This window comes from Oncorhynchus tshawytscha, linkage group LG06, assembly GCF_018296145.1.
Source record: "Oncorhynchus tshawytscha isolate Ot180627B linkage group LG06, Otsh_v2.0, whole genome shotgun sequence".
In the NCBI taxonomy this organism is placed as follows: domain Eukaryota; kingdom Metazoa; phylum Chordata; class Actinopteri; order Salmoniformes; family Salmonidae; genus Oncorhynchus; species Oncorhynchus tshawytscha.
In genome coordinates, this window is record NC_056434.1 from 55,634,817 (window position 1) to 55,645,262 (window position 10,446).

The following is a 10,446-nucleotide window of genomic DNA, read 5'->3' on the forward strand; positions in this document are numbered from 1 at the left end:
CAGACGTGTCCCCCTGCTTAAGCCAGTACATGTCCAGGCCCGTCTAAAGTTTGCTAGAGAGCATTTGGATGATCCAGAAGAAGATTGGGAGAATGTCATATGGTCAGATGAAACCAAAATAAAACTTTTTGGTAAAAACTCAACTCGTCGTGTTTGGAGGTCAAAGAATGCTGAGTTGGATCAAAAGAACACCATACCTACTGTGAAGCATGGGGGTGGAAACATCATGCTTTGGGGCTGTTTTTCTGCAAAGGGACCAGGACGACTGATCCGTGTAAAGGAAAGAATGAATGGGGCCATGTATCGTGAGATTTTGAGTGAAAACCTCCTTCCATCAGCAAGGGCATTGAAGATGAAACGTGGCTGGGTCTTTCAGCATGACAATGATCCCAAACACACCGCCCGGGCAACGAAGGAGTGGCTTCGTAAGAAGCATTTCAAGGTCCTGGAGTGGCCTAGCCAGTCTCCAGATCTTAACCCCATAGAAAATCTTTGGAGGGAGTTGAAAGACCGTGTTGCCCAGCAACAGCCCCAAAACATCACTGCTCTAGAGGAGATCTGCATGGAGGAATGGGCCAAAATACCAGCAACAGTGTGTGAAAACCTTGTGAAGACCTATAGAAAATGTTTGACCTCTGTCATTGCCAACAAAGGGTATATAACAAAGTATTGAGATAAACTTTTGTTATTGACCAAATACTTATTTTCCACCATAATTTGCAAATAAATTCATTAAAAATCCTACAATGTGATTTTCTGGATTTTTTTTTCTCATTTTGTCTTTCATAGTTGAAGTGTACCTACGAAGAAAATTACAGGCCTTTCTCATCTTTTTAAGTGGGAGAACTTGCACAATTCGTGGCTGACTAAATACGTTTTTCCCCCACTGTATATCTATATATATATAAAGTCAGTCAAACCATCTACTGTAATTACAATTAGGTGTCAAAATACACTTGTGCAGTTGTTTTTGGAATGTAGGAACATTCAACAGCTAAAAGAGTGTGGGTAGGGGGAGGAGCGAGACAGAGAGAGAAGGTTGGTGGAGGAGCGAGCGCGCATGTGCGGTTTTAGTTTGAGTGCATTATTTTGCCAACAGTATATCCTCCTGCAAGACATCAAGTCACAAAAATTTGATGGACTACTTGTAACTTACTTTTTCTAGTGACATTGTAGCATAGAGTGTCACGTGTCAAAGATTGTTATTCCAACGCAGTTAAAATAATTAACGTATCAGCAGGGCAAAAAAAATATGTTTGAAGGAAGATCAATATTAAAAAGTAGGCTACATAGGCGACAGAAGACAATAATGACGTGGGAATTATACAGCAGAGAAACTTTACGGATCCATTTGCTGCTGAGGTTTCTGCTCTATTTTCACCTGGCGACCGTGGTTGGAGGTAAGCAAAGCAATCCAATCTCTCCTGTGAGCTTGTTGCTCACACCCTGGGTGGGTGAGCTTGTTGCTACCCTGTGTCGTTGAAACTAAATAGCATACTCTCTTCCTTTAAGTTTTACAATATTTTGTAAATATTAAATGTTTTCAGGCAAAACCGACAGGGTTGCCAGGTCAAGCTAAAATTTCTACCCCAATGACCAGTCAAACACTGCCAAAAGCCTTTTTTTCACAGCAAGAGAAGAATTGCCATATTTATACAATAAAATGTTTTTCCATAAAGTTATCGAGCCAATTAAGGAATATCATAGTAACTTGCAAAGATATTAGAAGCAAAATTCAGGTTTCCTCAAAATAATGAATCTTATCAAATGTTATTTGTCACATACACATTTTTAGCACGTTATTGCGGGTGTAGCGAAATGCTTTAGTTCCCAGCTCCAACAGTGCTGTAGTGTCTAACAATTAAAAAATTATTGCAAGCTATGACATGACCTAATAAATGAATTTGAATATGTGTCAAGAGAAAAGATCATTTGCCTTTATTAAACTTGCCAGATTATTTGTACAAGGGGGTATGGTATATGGCCAATATACCACGGCTAACGACTGTTCTTATGCATGATGCAATGCGGAGTGCCTGGATACAGCCGTTAGCTGTGTTATATTGTCCATATACCGCAAACCCAGGGGATGCCTGAATGATATTAGAAACTGGTTACCAACGTAATTACAGCAGTAAAATGCAATGTTTGTCATACCTGTGGTATATGGTCGGATATACCACATCTTTCAGCCAATCAGCATTCAGGGCTTAAACCAGGTTTATAATTGTAAATAAATCCCCTCTGTGCATGTTAATAACTATAGATACATCTGAAAGGAGAGTTTGAGTGCTGAAAGTTGGACAGAAGATATTGAAATCTCTGAACAAGAAAAACTTGGATGAACATAAAAAACTAATGTTAGGCTTTATTTCTGCTGTTATTATGTGCCAAATGTTCAGACTACAAATGGCCCATTTGCAAGATTGACACATTTCAATAGACATAGGCTACAGACTAAAATCTGGGATGATTGTAATTCAATTTTGCCATGATTTGCTTAGATAAAGGCAGGTAGCCTATAGACCGTGATAGGCCTACATCTCATGTTAAATAGTCTACATTAGCCTAGACAAGATGTAAATTGAACGATTTTTTTATATATTTTTATTTTATTTCACCTTTATTGAACCAGGTAGGCCAGTTGAGAACAAGTTCTCATTTACAACTGAGACCTGGCGAAGTTAAAGCAAAGCAGTGCGACACAAACAACACAGTTACACATGGGATAAACAAACGTACAGTCAATACCACAATAGGAAAGTCTATATACAGTGTGTGCACATGTAGTAAGATTAAGGAGGTAAGGTAATGAATAGGCCATAGTGGCGAAAAAATTACAGTTCAGCAATTAAACACTGGAGTGATAGATGTGCAGAAGATGAATGTGCAAGTAGAGATACTGGGGTGCAAAGGAGCAAAAATAAATAACAATATGGGAATGAAGTAGTAGATTTAGCAGCTTGCTTAATTAAAATTAACAGACAAATTAATTCAACATGAATAGCGAGGCAGATTAAGAGGTAAGAACTGCTTGTGCTTCACAAAATCCTGCTGGAATATGTTGGGGTCATAATTTCAATCACTGAATTAAACATTAAGAATATGTATATGACCTGAATATGTTCATCAACAACAGCCAGTGTTTATTTTTTTTAAATGTGTTTTACCTGTAGCCTAATCTGACTACTGTTACGTCAATCGTATGCGTTCTAACAACTGAATGGCAATTGCAATAGAGTTTAGATCATTTCCAATTGAATTAACTAAACATGTCCATTAATAATTGCATAATAACACAAGGCTACAACAACAATAAACTAAAGTTATAGGCTATTTATTAAATTGGTTTGCCAGCTCCAGGTAGGCTACACAAGTGGCACAAATGGATTTGCAATGACTCCAGTGATTTCAACATATTTATTGTATCAAATGGTAACCTAGAATGGCATATACATTATAGGCTACTTGATAGCCAACAGAGGCAAATGTATCATTCTTCACATTTAGCCTAATGTCCGTTTCATTGAGGACTTTAACCCCATAAAAAGAACCACGGGACGGAGTTCCATAACATGCATTTCAAATTTCCACTCGGGCAGCAAGCACTTCGCTTGATACCGTATGAAATTATACCACCTCCTCTAGTGCATTGTTTCCATTATTTATTGATGTGCATCAATTCTAGCGTATTAATATGTTTTATGTAAAATGGGTTGGAAATAGGTGTCTCCAAAATGACAATAACCTACCTACAACTGGTAAAAAGTTATCAGTGCTTTCGTGCTGCTCTCGCCTCTCGCTCACATGACTCAATAGCTGTACTGCTCTATCAACACACACCTCAGGCTCTCCCCACAACTCACTCAGCAACAGCCTGCCTCACTGCCTGACAGTCAGCAGCAGGTCACACACAGTGAAATATATTTTTAAGAGAAATATCATGGCGGCCGCGGTGCAATTTAGAACTAGCCTCAAAACCTGCAACCCGCTACAAATACATTTTCATCCGCGACATCGTTTTCAAAGTACACCAATATTGCCGGAAAACCGCGAACATGGCAACACTCAACAAAATATGGTAGTTCCAATCTGAAATAGGCATACTGTGGCAGAAATGTCATAGGCTATCCATTAGGCCTTGGTCTACTGCTGATGTTTTGCATTACGTGCTATGGGACAAGTGAGATTGTCATTCACTTTAAAATATCTAATCGAATGTAGGAATTGATAATGTAATTTACCAGTTATCGTTATTTACGTTTCTAGGCTACAATAGGCCTACTCTCAACATTCGCTACCTTTGTGCGTAAATGCGCGATATCCATCTCATGATCCGAGAGTTTGCCGCCATGCAGTCATTTGCCATCTTCTGTGAGATATGAAGCATCTGCTGTTTAACTGTGGCGGCAGGTAGCCTTGTGATTAGAACGTTGGGCAAGTAACTGAAAAGTTGATAGATCGAATCCCCGAGCTGAAAAGGTACACATCTGTCGTTCTGCCCCTGAACAAGGCAGTTAACCCACTGTTCCTAGGCCGTCATTGTAAATACGAGTTTGTTAACTGCCTTGCCTAGTTAATAAAAAAATGTCCAGTTTTGACCAAAATAAAGTTTTCCTCCAGGTAGTGGCAATGACAAAATGCCATCACCCTAGGCTAATTTAGCCTAAATCAAGATATGCCTATGTCAAAATTGTTGTGGGATGGGATTTTGTTGACAGTGTCTTGTACGTGTGGTGTTGGAAACATTACACAAAGTTTTAGCCTACCAAACGCGTTTGTTTTGAGTTCCACACTGAAGCCTCATGCTGCGTTCACGTCATGACGTATTTTATTATGTCGTAATAAGATACGTGGAAACTTGGAAAAAACGAAGTCAAATCATGGCGTCAGTGATCTTCAGGTCGTACAGTTGGAGCTCTAGAAAGAGTCCCCAGTTCCCGACTTGAAATTCCGTGTTGGATGACCATTCAAAATATTTTTCCCAGTCTGAGCCCCTTTTTATTCAGAGTTACCAGTTGTTTTGAAGTCACTGAAGTCAGATATTTCAGAGTTCCCAGTTGTTTTGAACGCGGCATTGCCCTGTTAATGAACGGACAAGTGTAGTGTTTGTAACGCAGTATGGAGGGGAGCCTGTCTCTTGTCAAGCAATCCAATTTATTTGGGGATATTTAAAAATATGGCCTTTTCATTCAAGACAGGAGAACTAGATTATTTTAGGTGATAATAAAACATGTTTGTTTAGTTACTTTATAGCAAAACAAGCTAACTCGCAGAGCAGCTAGCTAGAACTTAGATCCAAGATGGCGTAGCAGTCGGACGTCTTGTCGTGTCGTGTCCCTTGTATAATATTGTATATATCGTTTTTTTTAACATATTTTTCTTCACATATATTTTAAAACATTTTGCTAAACCTCAACTTCTAAATACTCTCCTGCAACCCGCCTCACCTAATGTAGCTATTTTTCTCTAAAGTACTTATATTTACTTCGGATCCCCGCAACTGAAGCTAGCCAGCTAACTACCAGGTATCAGTCAACAAACCATTGCTAGCGGTCTTCAGCTAACCGGTCATCAGCTAACCTTTAGCTCGGAAAGCTCTCGCCAGCTCGAACAACGCGACTCTAACCAGAGCATAACGGACCTATATATATATATTTTTTTTAATCCCCGGATTCCCACCGTAAACGGAACATTTTCAGCTGGATCTTCACAACTAGCTAACTAGCTAACCGCAACCCCGGATGATTACTCCGGGGTTTACTCCACCCACTTAGATTGAAGCTAGCCCGGCCAGAGCTCCTGTGCTACCACCGAAGCATACTCCTGGGCTACAATATCCGGACCCACGACCGGTCTATCGATGTCACCGCATGAAGAGGCATAAACAGACTCACCCCATCGTGACGCCCCCCAAAGGCTAACTTTCTAGCCCTTGCTATCTCCTTGCTTGCTAATTCGGCCTGCTAACTGCTAGCTTGTTTAGCCCCGGTCCGCTAACTGCTACCTTGTTTAGCCCCGACCTACTAACTGTTAGCTTGTTAGCACAGGCCTGCTAACCGTCTGAATCGCCGCGTCCCAAACACTCACTGGACCCATATTTACTTTCAATCTCTTTTCGATTTTTAATTTGTTTATACCTTCCGGTAACCTGCCTCACCCAATGTGATACGGAATCGCTATTATTTTTAATTTTTAGAACACACTCAAGAACCTCAAGAAGCTAACCAGCTAACTAGCTACAAGCTATTTAGTCATTGTTAGCCACTGCTAGCGGCTTTTACCTTACCTGGATAATACTCGCCAGTCCAGCTTCCATGCCCCATCCACCGCTGCCCCCTGGACACTGATCACTTGGCTACATAGCTGATGCATGCTGGACTGTCCATTAATCACGGTACTCCATTCTGCTTGTTTATGTTTATCTGTCGGCCCCAGCTGCACTCAGTCTCTGTGTGTAGTTAATCCGACCCCTCCCTGCCTAGTCATCGCCATTTTACCTGCTGTTGTTGTGCTAGCTGATTAGCTGTTGTTGTCTCACCTACTGTTTTAGCTAGCTCTCCCAATTCAACACCTGTGATTACTGTATGCCTCGCTGTATGTCTCTCTCAAATGTCAATATGCCTTGTATACTGTTGTTCAGGTTAGTTATCATTGTTTTAGTTTACAATGGAGCCCCTAGTTCCACTCTTCATACCCCTGATACCTCCTTTGTCCCACCTCCCACACATGCGGTGACCTCACCCATTACAACCAGCATGTCCAGAGAAACAACCTCTCTCATCATCACCCAGTGCCTGGGCTTACCTCCGCTGTACCCGCACCCCACCATACCCCTGTCTGCGCATTATGCCCTGAATATATTCTACCATGCCCAGAAATCTGCTCCTTTTATTCTCTGTTCCCAACGCTCTAGGCGACCAGTTTTGATAGCCTTTAGCCGCACCCTCATTCTACTCCTCCTCTGTTCCGCGGGTGATGTGGAGGTAAACCCAGGCCTTGCATGTCCCCAGGCACCCTCATTTGTTGACTTCTGTGATCGAAAAAGCCTTGGTTTCATGCATGTCAACATCAGAAGCCTCCTCCCTAAGTTTGTTTTACTCACTGCTTTAGCACACTCTGCTAACCCTGATGTCCTTGCCGTGTCTGAATCCTGGCTCAGGAAGGCCACCAGAAATTCTGAGATTTCTATACCCAACTATAACATCTTCCGTCAAGATAGAACTGCCAAAGGGGGAGGAGTTGCAGTTTACTGCAGAGAGAGCCTGCAAAGTAATGTCATACTTTCCAGGTCCATACCCAAACAGTTCGAACTACTAATTTTGAAAATTACTCTATCCAGAAATAAGTCTCTCACTGTTGCCGCCTGCTACCGACCCCCCTCAGCTCCCAGCTGTGCCCTGGACACCATTTGTGAATTGATCGCCCCCCATCTAGCTTCAGAGTTTGTTCTGTTAGGTGACCTAAACTGGGATATGCTTAACACCTCGGCAGTCCTACAATCTAAGCTAGATGCCCTCAATCTCACACAAATCATCAAGGAACCCACCAGGTACAACCTTAAATCTGTAAACAAGGGCACCCTCGTAGACGTCATCCTGACCAACTGGCCCTCCAAATACACCTCTGCTGTCTTCAACCAGGATCTCAGCGATCACTGCCTCATTGCCTGTATCCGCTACGGAGCCGCTGTCAAACGACCACCCCTCATCACTGTCAAACGCTCCCTAAAAAACTTCTGTGAGCAGGCCTTTCTAATCGACCTGGCCCGGGTATCCTGGAAGGACATTGACCTCATCCCGTCAGTTGAGGATGCCTGGTCATTCTTTAAAAGTAACTTCCTCACCATTTTAGATAAGCATGCTCCGTTCAAAAAATGCAGAACTAAGAACAGATACAGCCCTTGGTTCACTCCAGACCTGACTGCCCTCGACCAGCACAAAAATATCCTGTGGCGGACTGCAATAGCATCGAATAGTCCCCGCGATATGCAACTGTTCAGGGAAGTCAGGAACCAATACACGCAGTCAGTCAGGAAAGCTGAGGCCAGCTTCTTCAGGCAGAAGTTTGCATCCTGTAGCTCCAACTCCAAAAAGTTCTGGGACACTGTGAAGTCCATGGAGAACAAGAGCACCTCCTCCCAGCTGCCCACTGCACTGAGGCTAGGTAACACGGTCACCACCGATAAATCCATGATTATCGAAAACTTCAACAAGCATTTCTCAACAGCTGGCCATGCCTTCCGCCTGGCTACTCCAACCTCAGCCAACATCTCCGCACCCCCCGCAGCTACTTGCCCAAGCCTCTCCAGGTTCTCCTTTACCCAAATCCAGATAGCAGATGTTCTGAAAGAGCTGCAAAACCTGGACCCGTACAAATCAGCTGGGCTTGACAATCTGGACCCTCTATTTCTGAAACTATCCGCCGCCATTATCGCAACCCCTATTACCAGCCTGTTCAACCTCTCTTTCATATCGTCTGAGATCCCCAAGGATTGGAAAGCTGCCGCAGTCATCCCCCTCTTCAAAGGGGGAGACACCCTGGACCCAAACTGTTACAGACCTATATCCATCCTGCCCTGCCTATCTAAGGTCTTCGAAAGCCAAGTCAACAAACAGGTCACTGACCACCTCGAATCCCACCGTACCTTCTCCGCTGTGCAATCGGGTTTCCGAGCCGGTCACGGGTGCACCTCAGCCACGCTCAAGGTACTAAACGATATCATAACCGCCATCGATAAAAGACAGTCCTGTGCAGCCGTCTTCATCGACCTTGCCAAGGCGTTTGACTCTGTCAATCACCATATTCTTATCGGCAGACTCAGTAGCCTCGGTTTTTCGGATGACTGCCTTGCCTGGTTCACCAATTACTTTGCAGACAGAGTTCAGTGTGTCAAATCGGAGGGCATGCTGTCCGGTCCTCTGGCAGTCTCTATGGGGGTGCAACAGGGTTCAATCCTCGGGCCGACTCTTTTCTCTGTATATATCAATGATGTTGCTCTTGCTGCGGGAGATTCCCTGATCCACCTCTACGCAGACGACACCATTCTATATACTTCCGGCCCGTCCTTGGACACTGTGCTATCTAACCTCCAAACGAGCTTCAATGCCATACAACACTCCTTCCGTGGCCTCCAACTGCTCTTAAACGCTAGTAAAACCAAATGCATGCTTTTCAACCGTTCGCTGCCTGCACCCGCACACCTGACCAGCATCACCACCCTGGATGGTTCCGACCTTGAATATGTGGACATCTATAAGTACCTAGGTGTCTGGCTAGACTGTAAACTCTCCTTCCAGACTCTTATCAAACATCTCCAATCGAAAATCAAATCAAGAATCGGCTTTCTATTCCGCAACAAAGCCTCCTTCACTCACGCCGCCAAACTTACCCTAGTAAAACTGACTATCCTACCGATCCTCGACTTCGGCGATGTCATCTACAAAATTGCTTCCAACACTCTACTCAGCAAACTGGATGCAGTTTATCACAGTGCCATCCGTTTTGTCACTAAAGCACCTTATACCACCCACCACTGCGACTTGTATGCTCTAGTCGGCTGGCCCTCGCTACATATTCGTCGCCAGCCCCACTGGCTCCAGGTCATCTACAAGTCCATGCTAGGTAAAGCTCCGCCTTATCTCAGTTCACTGGTCACGATGGCAACACCCATCCGTAGCACGCGCTCCAGCAGGTGTATCTCACTGATCATCCCTAAAGCCAACACCTCATTTGGCCGCCTTTCATTCCAGTTCTCTGCTGCCTGTGACTGGAACGAATTGCAAAAATTGCTGAAGTTGGAGACTTTTATCTCCCTCACCAACTTCAAACATCTGCTGTCTGAGCAGCTAACCGATCACTGCAGCTGTACATAGTCTATCGGTAAATAGCCCACCCATTTTTACCTACCTCATCCCCATACTGTTTTTATTTATTTACTTTTCTGCTCTTTTGCACACCAATATCTCTACCTGTACATGAACATCTGATCATTTATCACTCCAGTGTTATTAATCTGCATTAATCTACCTCCTCATGCCTTTTGCACACAATGTATATAGACTCCCCTTTTTTTCTACTGTGTTATTGACTTGTTAATTGTTTACTCCATGTGTAACTCTGTGTTGTCTGTTCACACTGCTATGCTTTATCTTGGCCAGGTCGCAGTTGCAAATGAGAACTTGTTCTCAACTAGCCTACCTGGTTAAATAAAGGTGAAATAAATTTAAAAAAGCTAGGCTAGGTTGTTGATACCACTGTAGCTATCAACCTTCACCTATTCATTCTCTTCAAAAACAATACACTTAAATGGGAGGATACAGTCATAATATAATTGGATTAGCAGCCAATGTGTATTATTTAATATTACTATTAAAATAGTACTTATTGGAATGGGTAATTGTTACATGTTGCTAGCTATCCCATAAAGCCATTATCCAAAACCAC